This window comes from Ambystoma mexicanum, chromosome 2q (genome assembly GCF_040938575.1).
Source record: "Ambystoma mexicanum isolate Mex_15411 chromosome 2q, UKY_AmexF1_1, whole genome shotgun sequence".
Lineage (NCBI taxonomy): Eukaryota > Metazoa > Chordata > Amphibia > Caudata > Ambystomatidae > Ambystoma > Ambystoma mexicanum.
Window position 1 is genome coordinate 466,496,154 of NC_090924.1, and position 14,674 is coordinate 466,510,827.

Sequence of the window (14,674 nt, forward strand, 5' to 3'; positions counted from 1 at the left end):
AAAAAAAGGCCTTTGATGGAGAATGGGGAGAAATCCTCATGTCAAATGTGGCCATTAAAAAATAATTAAGGTGTGGCTGGGAAGTTATCATATGCTCACACTGATGCTTCCACACACACTTCTGAGCATTTTCTGGAGGTAAGGGTGATATTTAAGGGTTTTAGAGAAGGTCCAAAAAAAAGACATTAAGGACCAGAAGTAGTATAAGCCGTCAATTGGTGTGTTTTTAGCCCTCTCTGAAATGCCAGTATTCCTCATGATGAATGGTCATTGACAAGAGTGTTCAATGGAATGAAGTCTAATAAATCGAAAGATGGAGTGCTATGAGGACCGGCCATCGACGGGCTGATAGAGAGCCTGCTATGACACCCTTTTGCTAGATATCCGTTTGCCATGTGTGGCTGAAACAGGCACATATGAAGGGCTCTGTGTCTTCCCTTTGCTTAACTGGTAACAAGGGAAAAGACATCAGGGTGGAGATGGTGTAACCAGATGGCCATGGATGAGGCTGGTGGAATGTTATTGGACTCTATGGAGATATTCAAGTATCTTGGCTGGTTGACCAATATAAATTGCAAAGCAATCATCTCTGTGGGAGAACATCCCTGCTTACATGAGGGTGATGAAGTGGGGCTTGAGCAGGAGAGATTAAATCCTACATAGAAGCTTAGATGGTAAAAGACAGTTTTCTTTAGTATGGTCCAAAGTGTTCTTAATAAACTTGAAAAAGTTGACAAAAGTCACTTGGATGTGAGATAGGCAGACTAAGTGTGACGGGCCTTCATTCTCTGTTGTCGACTCTTTATACATGTCCACAACTTGCAAATGTCAGAAACCCAAAGCCATGCCCATTATATTACAAGCCACAAGACATTATCAACAATCTTCCATTAAACCTTATCAGAAATGGTAGAAACATTGCTGTATTGAAATATGTTTTGTAAACATCAGAGAAGTACGCCACACCACTGAAATAAGACGTCATGTGTGTTCACTTATACTAGGTGGATTATCTGCAGTTTTCGACACCATCAGATCAAGCCTGTCAACACACAAATTTAGAAAACCAGGTAGGCATTCGTGGGCTGTGGTACAGCCATTGTCGGAGGCCTCGTCCTTCCTAGAAAGCTGAACAATTCATGTCAGCATGGACTCCTTCTCTAAAACCACAAGTACATCCTGCGGCAAACCCAGGGACCACCCTTGCACTGATGCTTCTTATATCAATCTACTCAGATATTAACTCCACATACACCTGGCAGAAGAATCAGGCGTCTATCAAAAAGTGCAGTTGTACCTGAAACATATTCAACATTGGATGCATCCAGCCTAACGTTGCCCGCCACGAAGCAAAGGCAGAGCCTGTTTAAGATCCAAGACAATCCCATTAAACTCCCTTTAGGGTGACTCAACACTAGGGTCCCTCCCACTTGCAAGAAGAAAATATATGTAGCCTGGGAGGACTATTCGATAATGGCCATTAATTTACACGTCAGGTAAACCCAGTTATCAAAAACGTACTCAACCACCAGTTTTTCTTATGGGGTGTCCTCGGCCTGCTTCCTCTACTACATTTCACTGCACTGATCTTTGCAGTAATCACATCATGCTTCGGTTAGCTGAATAATAATTTCTACTCTAGGTTTCTAACCAAAACCCTATTTAAGCCAGATATGATATGGCATTTGTAACGTGCCTATACACAAGTGTTTCAAGGCAAGACGAGGCAAGTAAGGGGGAAACAGAGGGAGGACAGAGACAACGATCTTACTAAGCCAAGTGACATTGAGATCGCGCAAGTGCAGGGGAGGGGGCAGTGCGGTGCATGGGATCAAAACAATAACAAGAAGTGTGGCCAGCAAGTGCAAGGGTAATTGCATACAGCAGGTGTCCAAAAGTGCAGGTAGGTGGACTGTAGAGTTACAGATACTCATAATTGGTCTACAACTATCTACTAGATTGTGACTGCGCCCAAGTATCTACACTGGCTGGCACTGAAGGCAAGACGACATAGTGCCAAAGCTGTGGCATGGTCATATCTCTAAGGATGAGTAGTCAACTTTTCACCCTTCAGGTATTTTGCTCTATACCTGGAATGACCCTTTAATACTGGACCTGCCACTCAGGCTGATGGTAGTTGTGGGCAAAAACCTTTGGAGGGTTACTGGTCGGCTGCCCCCACCCCCATCTGCTCTTCCAGCAGTAGCAACAACTATACGCCTAAGATAGTTGTTCCTCAATGTATTCGCTAGCAGAAAGACCAAATATAACCAGCTGCGGTGAAGATCACTGCATAACCAGAATGGTACCCTTCGCAACTCCCCTCCACCATTTCTCAGAAGACTTACAGACGATTTCCTGAAGTTTTGGGCATTTCTGATGGAGAATTTATCGATGGGGCTTATCTCTCCCACCAGCCAACCCCTTCAGAATTTCTAATCCCAGCGCCTATTCCAACACCTAAGTCTAGAGCAAATGAGCCACACATGGCTAGGCCCCGTACATGGCAGACATTTTAATCCATCCCACGCAGAAAGACTTCCGTAGACTAGGTATCGTTCCCAAGCCTCCATGCGGACTCATCATGATGGATATGACTGCCAGTTTCTATGTACACTTAATGAGCTTTGTCAGCGGGGAGAGAATCGGCGACAATGTAGAGCTCGGTGATATGATGTACAGCAGTAAATCCAGCAGTGGTATTTATCATATCATATTTATCAAATATTACATTTACTTGTTTTAATGATGGATCGAAATATAGTATTATCGATCACAATTTTTTGAATAAGCTGGATTCAAAGCTGGACGATTTGCAGAAGTTCTAAAAAGGAAAACACACGATAGCCAAAGACCTTGCAAGGTCTGCGAGAGAGCAAAGGGGAATTTCTCTGCAACTAAACAAATATGTACAATGTTCGAAATGGCTGGGGGCTATTCTGCTCCTGCTGGATGCCTAGAGGAGCCCGGTTAGCTGCTTTTGACACCCCGGGCCAAAAGGTAACACCAAATCTCTTTGGATTAAGGCGCTATATAAGTAACCCATCATTATCATTAATTCTGTGTCTTTTGAAATGTGGATCATGGAGCAGCGAGACACATCCAGAAGACATATTTAAAACATGGTGCATCATATAAAATGGACAGAATGTTATAGCTTGCACTTCATGCGGAAATAAGGTTTGCAGCTCCTCAGCCTCCAGAGGTAGCTCCAGCTTACTGTGCGATGCCAGATACAAAGCAGCTGCTTTTAACTCCTGCTCAACAAATATTTAATCAGAACCGCTTTGTGGCGATCATAAACCAGCGTGCCCCATAATACCAATGGGTGAGATGTATGCAAATGCGTGTGCCACATCACTAGAGCAGTACCTGATAACATGTGCCACTACCATGCTGGGTAAAAAGCCAATCATACCCCAGTAGGAACTACACTAGCTGGCAATATCATGGAAGGAAATACAATGCACGTGTTTTAAATACTGTGCCAGAAGAGATAACATGCGTCGTCGTTCCTTTGCTATTTAATTAGAATGCAAACAGAACTACCAGGCTACATGCAGAGTATATCTGATATTCAGGGTTTTAATCAAAGATCACATGAGGCCACTAATAAGAATATGCCAAATGTACAAACATGCCATGGGTGCTGCTCAAATACACTGTGGTATTGTTTTATATGCCTGAGTAGGGGTCAGTGTGCCAACCCGCCAGTTAAAACATTTATATTACAATTTCCTGATTACATAGTCAGTTTCAACTGCCCCTCCACCCCTCGTTTACCACATATTTTCAAGACGGTTTGGACTCATCTTGCACAATGTAATTGCTAAGCGAGTTTCATATTGCCCCCCCCCCCCCCCCCCCCCCGCCCCGGAAATATCCCAAGCCAGTTTCATTGTTCTCCTAGAAATAGGCCATGCCAATGTCAATGGTCTCGTGCTAGCTTTGGCACAGCAGAGCACATGAACATTATATGTCAGTTTCACCCAGCCCCCGTCCAGTTTCACACTTTCCTGCATTTAAGAGCAGTCTGGAAGTAGCTGCAACAATGTCCCAAGGCAATCATCATGGCAGTTTTAACTCATTACCTACAAAATTGGTCTCTACCACTTTCAGATTGTACATATGTTTAAAAAGTACAGAAGCCCCTCTACCAAGAACGAACAACATGCAAATAACCTCTTTTATGGGATGTATCCCACTCAGAGGGGTCTTCAACCACATTTTTGCTTACTTTACCCATCACAGAAGAGAAATACCCATTTGTATATGAATCTGGTCATACTGCCTAGAACATGGTCCCATACCACTTTCACAATCCACACTGTACTGAGAAAATGACCCAAACCTGCTGTTAAATTACCCCCAGTGTTGTCCCGTGCCACTTTTGCATTGTCTAAGAACAATGCTTATTGCCACCTTCACATTGTCTGAGTACAATGCCCCATGTTCATTTCACATACCCCTAGAAGTGGGTCCAGCACCTTTTTCATTGCTCCAAGAACCTGCTCATGTCTCTTTCTCATTTGTCAGAGAAGATCCCAATGCCACGCATTTCCACATGCCACTTTTATATTCCCCACATAATTGCCTAATGGTACTGTCACATTGCTTGCATTGCATTTACCCCGTGCACTTTCATACTGCTCCCAGGTGTGCACCGTCCCCTTTCAAGTTTCTCTCTGAATTTCTGTGAGCTGTGTATGCAATATTGTAGGCTTTGGAAGCCGGTTTTGACATAGGTTCTCCGAAACAGAACACTGCTTTAGAACTCCTGAGCTTGCAATGTAAGTGAATGCCTAAGTTTGGATTGAGCTGCCCTCTTTTGCTTACAGAGCGACTTTTAGTATGCTGTATATTCTAGGAACAGCTGCGAAAGAGTAATTTGACGCCCTGGCCAGAGTTTTTAATTCAGGTGTTTCATTTTGTGCTTTAAAGTTTATTTTCTGAACACAGGCGGGACTAGAAATAAGTATTTTTCCCACATTCCCCCCTCCCAGTTACATACTGCTCCAGAACATTGCTACATGAACAAGTTCCCCCCCCCAAAAAAAAACACACACACACACACGCACGCACACACACACACACACACACACTCTCTCTCTCTCTCTATCAAGAGGTGAGCATGGGGACCCGTTTCTGCGTGATAATCAGCTTAAGGCAGTGCAGGGGTCAGGGACCCAGGGTAAATGTCATGGCCTCTCAATCGATTAATTTGAAAAGGGCCCCTAAAAAGCGGCCCCACGTTGGCAGTCTTATGCTACAGAAGGATGCTCCTTTAATTCGGACAGTAAAAGTCCACAGCGTGCACATTGCACGCTGTCTTTGCTCGTGCCCTCGGGCCTGTCACTACTTCCTTGCGGCATCCACCTTAACAACTAGCTGCCTTTTTATTCTGGTTTCCCTGGAATTAGCACCTGATTGACAAAGAGGGAATAATAGCTTTTCAGTGGACAGTTCGTCTTTCAGCTCCCTGCATGTCCAGTGATAATCTGTAGATATTAACCACCTAATCGCCCCCCCCCCCCAAGCCCACCACCACCAGTACCCGGGACTGTTTTTCCCAGCTGCAACGAGGGGAGCGGGGGGAACAAGCAGCATGTTGAAATCGGTCCCCCAACAGCCCTGACACATCTTCAGCAGGCCCCGAGTGGAACACCCTCGAGTCCTGTCTTTTCTTACTCGCGAGTCAGTTCACATGGAACGAAAAATATTCTTCTTCTTTCAAAGGTGTCAAATGTTTGTGTTGATGCAGCGTGTGTCAGGCAGGCGTCTGCAGAACCCCCCCCCCCCCCCCCACACACACACGTATCTCCCCATCCTTTCACCTTTCGGTTCTGACTGATTCAGCCAGGGGTTGGTTTGGAAAGAAAAAATAAGTGTGAGTGAGTCACTGTCAAAAAAGACAAGTGCCAGCGCTCCCAATTAAAAGTATTGCCATGCGGCTGACAAATGCCAGGCTGCCTTTCATCGGAAAACAAAGAGGAAGGAAGAGCGCACTGGCTTGGCAATCCGTTTCCACTCGGAGCGCTGACTGCGGAAGACACGGACACACAACTCTGGGCCCGCACAGCATTCTGGCCACTAGAAGAGTGAGTGCTTTGCCCCACTTGTGACCAGCTGAAAATAGGAAATTTGGGAACTCAAAAAGCACAATCGAAAAGCACGATCAATGCTGGTTCGAGCATTTACGCTGCACCAAGCACAGTGTCAATGTGCCCTGCCCGCCCAAAATATGATGAGGTCCGTTTGAGCCTTTTCTGTGACAGAACAGTATCCCCTGGCGACCCTCTGCAGGTGGCGCGCTGTTTGTAATGATCGTATTGTTTGCACTTGTACTTACGCGCGCCAGTAGGGGGCGCACCGCAAGTGTGCCAATTCCTAGGTGCTTGTCTTTGCATTAAAAGGAGCAAACGTGGGGCCGTGGTTTACCTTAACAGTGCACCCCTAATTCAGAAGGAGCTGGGCGCCCTCTAACGCATTCTTCCAATGTGCCAATTACCTGTCTGCTTGCTAAACATTTGGAAAGGGGTGACACTAGATATGACTATTTCTCTGAATTCCTGAGAATAGCAATTGAGTCCCCCTCAAGAGCAGTTTGACCATCGTCCTTATTGTGCGACGCTGGCCAGTCAATAAATAGGAGCTGTGCACGTGCCCAGTTTCCGCACATTTATTTGTGGGGCAGCTGCCTATTTGGCCCCTCACAAATACCAATTGTAAATACGAGACGTGTGTCCACTGCGCACAATGCATGAATCATCAGACACAGGAGATGGCCGTGTCATACAGACCTGTACAGGTTATTTAAGACCCCATGGTGCAGGGCTTTAAGTGAGCCGGGACTAGCCGGGGGCAGATCCCAGTAATCTGCAAATAGTAGCATGCAGAATTGATGGTCAGTACGCCGTCACATGAAAGAAATGGGTGCAGGGGAGCCATCCGTCTCCCTGCTAAAACAGGACTGCCAGCCCCTCACTCCCAAATATTGTTTTGTGCGTGAGGGGTGAGGGTTAATTGAAAATACTGACTCCCTTTAAATATCCAGAACCTCCAGTGCCAAGCCACAGAGAGGGCAGTGCTTAGGTGTGGTGGGAGAGAGTTGCAGCTTATCTTAGTCCCTCACTGGCTCTAACTCACAGTTATTTAGCTGCAAGAAATTAAGCCTTTGGTCTCTGCCAACCTCGGCATTGCTTGATGTCAGGGACGTCATTTCACCAAAATGCCTGGGGTAGTGGAAGTGACATCACACGACCCTTGACCTCTGATGACATCTTAGAAAGTGATGTAATTTGATGCACCCCGAAGTGACATCACGGGAAGCGATGGGACAAATCAGCAAGTGGCATCACATAGCATTGCTTCTAAGTAATATGGTTACAATATCACTGCAAAGTGATATACATTTGTGCCCTCCGAACACCACGTGATAGGAAGGGGAGCCTGCCCCACATAGTGTAAGCAAGGGGAGGAGAGAAGTTAAATAAAGACATGTACGTGCACCGGAAGCAGGTCAGTGCGAGGTGGACAGCCAACCAGGGGTGCCGCCAAGGGGGGACACGGCCACCCTTATCAAAATGGTGCCCCCCCCCACCGGCCACCCCGCGAAATTTGAAAAGCAACATTTTTTTTGCTTTTTTGCCGCGGCCCGTGTTGGATTGGAGGAGCCAGGACCGGACGGACCCAGAAATAAATACAGCCTGTAGGAGCGCATTTCTGCTTTGGCAATTGGCTTGCGCTTCCCATGCTGTGTTTATTTCCGGAATACAAGTTTCCAAAGTTCAGGCTGCAGACTGCATGTAGGTTCTGCCGTGTGCAGCACATACTGTGTTGTTTAAACACGCAGCGCTGCCAATATTTTTGGATTGTTGGCACTAAGGAGTCCTGGGCTTCTCGGCTGCCTGCGGCGCTGAGAGATTCCAGCACCTGAGGTAAGGAGACCTGGTCTACTTTCTCCAAAAGGGCCACTGCTAGAAAGTCCAAGGTGATGTGTCGAGTTGTGGAGAATGCCTGTGCTTACAGAAGTTACTGCCCTCAGAGATGTGGGTGTGGAAGCTAACTTTGCACGTTCTGGAATCTGTTTGTTGTGCAGTGTGTCACTGAGTGTGGTAGTGCTTCTAATTGGGTAAGGATGAGAAAGAACACCTGGTGTAGTGGATAAGTGGGCATACCGTTCTACCTACTGAATGGGCCATGGTGGGTAAATCAGATGTGGTTGTGGATGTGGGAAGTTAGAAGGAACTCATGCATGTTTGACTGCATGTTAAGGTTTTCCAGAGTGGGTGAGTCCATTGCTGTGTTGGGAGGATGAAAATATATCCAGGCTGGGTGACACCCCTCAGAAGAGGGTGAGTCGTAAGATACAGATTGAAGAAACTGGCAATCTTTTTTGTGTCTTCTTATGGCATTGCTACCTTACCCCTCTTTTGTGTCCATGTTCTTTCATGGTCTCAAGTACAATGTTCACACTAGCCTCAGGATAGTGTGCACTATAAATACACCTGTTATGTGATCAAAATGACCCTCTACTTTTATTCTTCTCTTCTTTTTTTATTTATTTTCCCATTTCCTCTGGACTCTCCAACCCCTCCTTTATACCTAAATTCTGTTTAAGCACCTGGCATGCTGCAGCCATTTGTATAGTTGTCTTTATGCTTTTGCATGCTTAGGCCTCTGGCCAAAGGATTGTTACACTGGGATTTGATTTCCACTGTCTTATTCTAACTCTTTTCAGTGACACCATATTAGGCGTATGATTACAGTTCGATATTCAACTTCAGTGTTATTTGACACACCCTCATTTTTCCTAACCCAGCTTCATTCATTAGAATCATAGTCACCTTTTTTTATTAAATACGTTAAAAATCTTTCACCATAGGAGCCTCTTTTTTTGCAAACATAAAAAAATGAAAGTTCCAACTAGGTCACTCTACTTCATGAGTCAGCAACCTTTGGCTCTCCAGATGTTTTGCACTGCGACTTCCAGGATCCTCCACCATTGATTGTGCTAATGGGATATGTAGTCCACAACATCCAGAGAGCCAAAACGTGCAAATCCATGCACTTCCTTAATCGAGCTGCTGATCAGTCCTGTGCTGTATGTACTGCAGGCCTTGCGATTAAACTGATATCAAATAAGAGAAGTCACCTTTCAGTTGTATACAGGGACGCCAGGTTTGGTATGTTAGAGATTTATCTATGTTTTTTAACACTGTGAGAAGACAGTTGTCTTCAAAACTGAACAAATAGTTTCTGGAATGAACTCTACAGAACCACAGAAAATGGCACTTGTATCAGATTTGTCTCAGTTAATTCCATTAGAATGGGCATTAACTTTCTAATATTACAGATTTGAATCTGCTTTTCTTATACATTCTACAGGTTTGTTTAATTGAACAGTTTGCGTCCCTGGTAGTTCTTGTAGCATCTGTTTTACCTGCTGCTTTCAGCATTTATGTCGGGGTTCCAATATCCTGTCTGCTTGGGCTGGAAAAGTGGTTGTTTAAGGTCACGCCTCTGTAATTTTCTAATGAAGCTGGCAAATGATAATCATTTCAGGGTTGGTTCAGAATATTAAGTGAAGAAAGAGAGCTAGTCTTTTTGCAGAGAGGGGCGTTTTTGGGTGTACTGTAACTTTGAATGTCTCCTGTTGTGGAACCGGTCCTATGTGGTTGTACCACCACTTTTCATTTGACCTCTTATTTACTGTGGCAATAAGACCCAAGGGGGCAGACCAATACCGCCCCAGGTAATGCCCGGGGTCGTAGTTATAGGGCCGAGCGTAGCAAGGGCCTTAACGAAGCCCCCAGGCATTACCTGCGGCGGTACTGGCCCGCCGCCAAGGGTCTTATTGTCATTAGCACCCCGGCCCGTTGGATCGGGGTGCTAATGGCATTTTTTTTTCAGTTTTGCCGCATTTCGAAACAAAAAAAAAATGAAAAGATGGCCGTCGTGAAAGGGAAAACGGAGTCCTTTTTCCCTTTCGGGCAGCCATCGGGAGCGAACGCGCTGGGAACACAAGTGTTCCCAGCGCGTCCGCTCCTGAAAAAAAACAAAAAAAAAAAGCAGAAGGTAAGTGGGGTTGGGAGGGTGGAAGGGAGGGAGAGGAAGAAAAAAAATAAAACGTACCTGCGTCCCCGCTGGGGGCGATGAAAGCCTCCAGCCGTGTGGAGGCGCGGAGCGGGGATGGCCCGCTCCGAGTCTCCACACTGCTGTAGCCTGCTATCGTTGCCTAGCGGGGACGCAGGTGCTAAAAGGTAAGTGGGGTAGGGAGGAGGGAGGGAGGGAAGGAAAAAGAAAAAGCTTACCCGAGTCCCCGGCAGGGGGCGAAGGCAGCTTCTCAGTTGTGGGGAGGCTCGGAGCGGGGATGGCCCCGCTTTGAGCCTCCTCATTGGCCGAGGGGCTGCCACGCCCCCACCGAGGACAAGGCGGCTGAAATCCCAGCCAAGAATCAAAGGATTCTCGGCCAGGTAATGACCCAGCGAGAGCCAATCAGAGTGCTTGTTGCATTCTGATTGTCTCTCGCTGGGTACTAATGCCAATTAGTTACTGAACTGTCAGCTCATTTCACCTTAAAAATGCAGGGGCGCACCCTGCATTCCCTTTTAGCACAAACTCCACCCCACCTCTGCAGCGGCACCACCAAGGGGTGGCAAGGGAGGCCACAGCCAACCTTACAAAAACACTGCCGCCCGCCTGCCGGTTATGTGTTTGTTTTGGTGTGCCACCCCAAGGTTTCCAGTGACCTCATCAGGCCACCCCAATAAAAAATATCTGGGGGCGCCACTGCAGCCAACACGAGTGTCCGTATAGTTTGTGTGTGCTGGGTAATAATGCTGGATATCCCCGCTCGCATCCGCACGCACGAGCAAGGGACATCACACACAGTACCCACATTTTATGGGTCGATGCAACGAGTGCCCAATATGGAAATCGCATAAGCGTGTTTAGGGGAGTTGGTGCATGTGTTCATGTGGTCTGCGCCTTTGCTCCTCTACAGTGGTTGCTTCTAAAATCTGTTTGTCACCTGTAGTCACAAGTCCCAGCCACCAACAGCCATTAATCGATCCTTCATCCTTGAAATTGTGGATCCACAAATTGGGTAATACAATTCCTTGTTATAACAGAGTCCTGTAGCGGGAGAAACCTGCTACAAAGCACTTTAAATCATGTGATATTATTAACTTTGTGTGTTAATAAATATGGCTGGGTGAGAGTCTGTAAAAGTGTCTGTGTGCGTCTATGTATGCAGGAATCTCTCTATATATGTGTGTATGCTTTTGAACCCCCATAGGGGTTTGCATTTATCTATCACTGATTTGGGTAGTAGCACCATGTACCATGTTCAACACCTGCAATGGCAAAGGCTGCAGCAGACACACAATTAGAAGCCAGTATATATACACAATGCGTGTTAGTGCCTACACACATCGATACACTATGGCACACATACATGTGTTATGTTAATGGCAGATATGGATATGCACATATAAATATGACGGTAAAAGTATGTATTCAAAAATGAATGGATGCTGACAGCCTAAAGCACTTAAGAGTTATTAAGCACACTGGACCCGTGTCATTTATTTACAGAATGGAGGCGACTGGCCCGCTGAGTCAATGGCTTGCAGCCGAGTCAGAAAGGGATGCACAGAAGGCAGTTCATTGGGGAACCGAACCAAAGGACGTTTTAGCTACAGTATACAGACTGGATGCAACATTTACCACCGGAGGCCTTGCTGAGAGGCCCAAAGTACATGGATGTTTGCAGGGCCTCATGTGCAGTATGTGTGGGACTGGTGGCCCATGCATACGTCTCCTGCCCTTCCTTTAGGACACACCCAGAATTGACGTGGGAGATAGGGAGGACAGGGGGGACAAATCCCCCCCACAATTTTAAGTATGGGGGGGTGTAATGTAATTTATCGCCCCCAGAATATGTGTTTGGTGTGTTGTGCAGGGATCTGCCCCCATGCAAACAAAACAAAAAGATAATTTTTTGAAAATGTAGTTTTGGGTGGGGTGGGTGCGGGTGGGACCACTAGCCACCAGGGATTTTTGCAAGGGGGGTGGCCCTCCCCCCCCACCCTAAGTGGATGGGGCACCTTATGTAGCCTTCGCTGGGGGCAGATTTCTGCCCCTAGGAAGGGGTACATGAGATGCCCCCAACCATTTGGGGTGGGCAGGAGGCCACAGCAAATATTGGCAGAGCCACCCCCCAAGCCTGGGGCAGTACGTTTTGCCCCCCCCGGGGGCAGATGGCCACACACGTGCCGTCTCCCCTAGGAAAGGGACAAAACAAAAATAAAACCAATTATAACTTGTTCTGGGTGGGTGTGGGGGGTCTCTGAACCACCATGGATGTTTTTAGTGGAAAGGGGGTGGCCCACTCTCCCCCACCCCAAATGGATGGGGGCATCTCATGTAGCCCTCCTTGGGGGGCAGATTGCTAGCACAATCTGCCCCTAGGAAAGAGGCAAAAGATAAAAAAATGATAACTTGTTTTGGGTAGTTGTGGGGGTCACTAAACCACCATGGATGTTTTTAGTGGAAAGGGGTAGGGGGGTGCCCACGGGTGTCTTCTTTGTCTTCTTTTCAGAAATGCATGGGGTCTCTGTTTTCCTTGGTGGCTTCGGCACCCTAGGCCCAAATCTGTAGGTTGTCCACATGAGCAAAATCTGCTTTGCTGAAAGGCTTGGGGTTATCAGTGGGTTAGCCTTTTCCCTTTGCGCTGAGGTAGGTGCATCCACACATGTGAGGTACCGTTTTCGTCGGGACACCTATGGGGCGTATGGGGCGATTTGCGCAAGTCAGACCTCTGTGGATTCCCACGGGTGTCTTCTTTCCGGAAATGCATGGGGTTCCCTGTTTTCCTTTGTGGCTTTGATACCCTAGGCCCAGATCTGTAGGTTGTCCACATGAGCAAAATTCCTGAAAATCTGCTGTGCGAAAAGACTTGGGGTTACCAGTGTTTTAGGCTTCTCCCTTTGCAGGTGTGCACCCACACAAGGGAGGTACCGTTTTCGTTGTGAAACCTGTGGTAACGCGGGAAGGTGATTTCCCGCCAAACTATGACATTTTTCCCTACATAGTTGTTGCCTGACCTGCGAAAATCACCCCTTCCTAAACTTGGAATTTTGTCTACTTTTCAGAAATGAATGCCTTTCTGGCTTCCCATTCAGCTTTCCTACCCTTTTCTTTCATTCCGTCCATGCATGTCCTATTGGACAAAAAACACCAAAATCGCCTACCTCTCACAAAATGGCTGATTAGCATATCAAAATATGTTATTTTGGTTTCCACTTAATCTGTTCTTGAAAGCCTGGAAAATGCAAATCCAGCACAGCAAGCCATTTGTTCCTAGCCCTTACAAGGAAAACACCACAGGCTTCTTTGTACAACATTTTATTGGCATTTTCTGAAAAACCCCCAAATGTTCTCCTTTTTGGTTATTTTCTCTCACCCCCCCTACAGCAAACTAGGATTCCTGGGTGGCGTTACGACCGCCTACATGTGGGAAAAAAGGGGCCAACTTTGGCTGAGATATCTCATGTAACAAAGAAGTTGCAAGGGATTGATTGGCAACATACCGAAATCCCCAAAAAAGGCCGCTGTCCTGTGCTTCTTGAGTGCATTGGCAAATGCCCTTAATTACTATCTCACGTTCATCAGTGTGGATTGCGCAATAATAAGTCGACAGAGGTATTTCAAAGGGCCAATTTCGCTCTTTGGGTGACATTGTCAAAGTGGGAGAATGTTGCCCAGCATGTGCCATTTTCTCTGCAGAGTGAATTGTGCCCACCCTGAGGAAGAAGTGTGAAAAACCCACAAGGGCACTGTGCCCTGCTCTTCCTCTGTGTGTCTTCCCCACAGGGCGACAGATGCCAACTCAGACATGGGTGAGTCGCAGGTGGCAAGCCTTTACCCTAGTTGATGTGGCAAAGGATTCCAGACATCTGAGGATGATAAGATTAGTAGCATTGAGTTACATGCCACCTGACAGGTATGTGTGATAAAGTTGCAAAGCAGAGCTGTTAGTGGGCTAAAGCAGGAGGCAATGTCTGCAGTAGGGGCCAGGCTTCAAATCAGGGCAAGAATGCCCTCCAATAATCCATGCCCACGAGTAGGGTACCCCTCGTGCTCCAGGAACCCTGTTGAGCAACCTTTGTGCTTTACAGGTGATACTAACGTCATTTATAGCCATAGGTCTAAAAGGTAATCGCTTAATTGCAGCTGGAAATTAGCTCCTGGCGTGATCAAAATGTCTTACCAAGTGTGACATCATCCCCTTCATTTATAAGCAATATGTGTGTTCTCGTGTTTCTTCATCCACTGAATTACTGTTAGAAACAAATGCAAGAGTTGTGTCTCTTTTGTAGGGTTTAGGAAGGCAGTTGCCAGCCTCAGGCATAATATGCCATTTTCTTCCAATATTGGCTAGCTGTTGCCCTCTTATGGCAGGGTAGAACCATCATGGGAGTGACTGGCAAATGCCTTTCCCCTGCAGACAGAAAAGCGGAAATAAGAGTCCAATTCAAGACACGGAACAAATAGAAGTTAAGACAGACTGCAGCTGCCATTGATGTGTTAGGGAGAATATGTTGAGTGTTCAAGGAAGGAGGTATGTATTAAGCAAGCAAGCAGTGAGACAAGGAAGAGGCAAAGAAAG

At 46.6% G+C, this 14,674-nt stretch overlaps 1 protein-coding gene and 1 long non-coding RNA gene across 2 annotated transcripts in view; one reads left to right on the top strand and one right to left on the bottom strand.

Moving 5' to 3' along the window:
• Window positions 1–14,674, bottom strand: part of SDK1 (sidekick cell adhesion molecule 1) — a 2,988,580-nt gene that overhangs the window by 995,172 nt on the left and 1,978,734 nt on the right. The window lies entirely within an intron of this gene.
• LOC138569533 (uncharacterized) overlaps window positions 7,543–14,674 on the top strand; it is a 352,464-nt gene continuing 345,332 nt past the window's right edge. Inside the window, exon 1 of the long non-coding RNA XR_011303255.1 lies at window positions 7,543–7,937. This is a non-coding gene — a long non-coding RNA (uncharacterized lncRNA). The remainder of the gene's footprint in view (window positions 7,938–14,674) is intronic.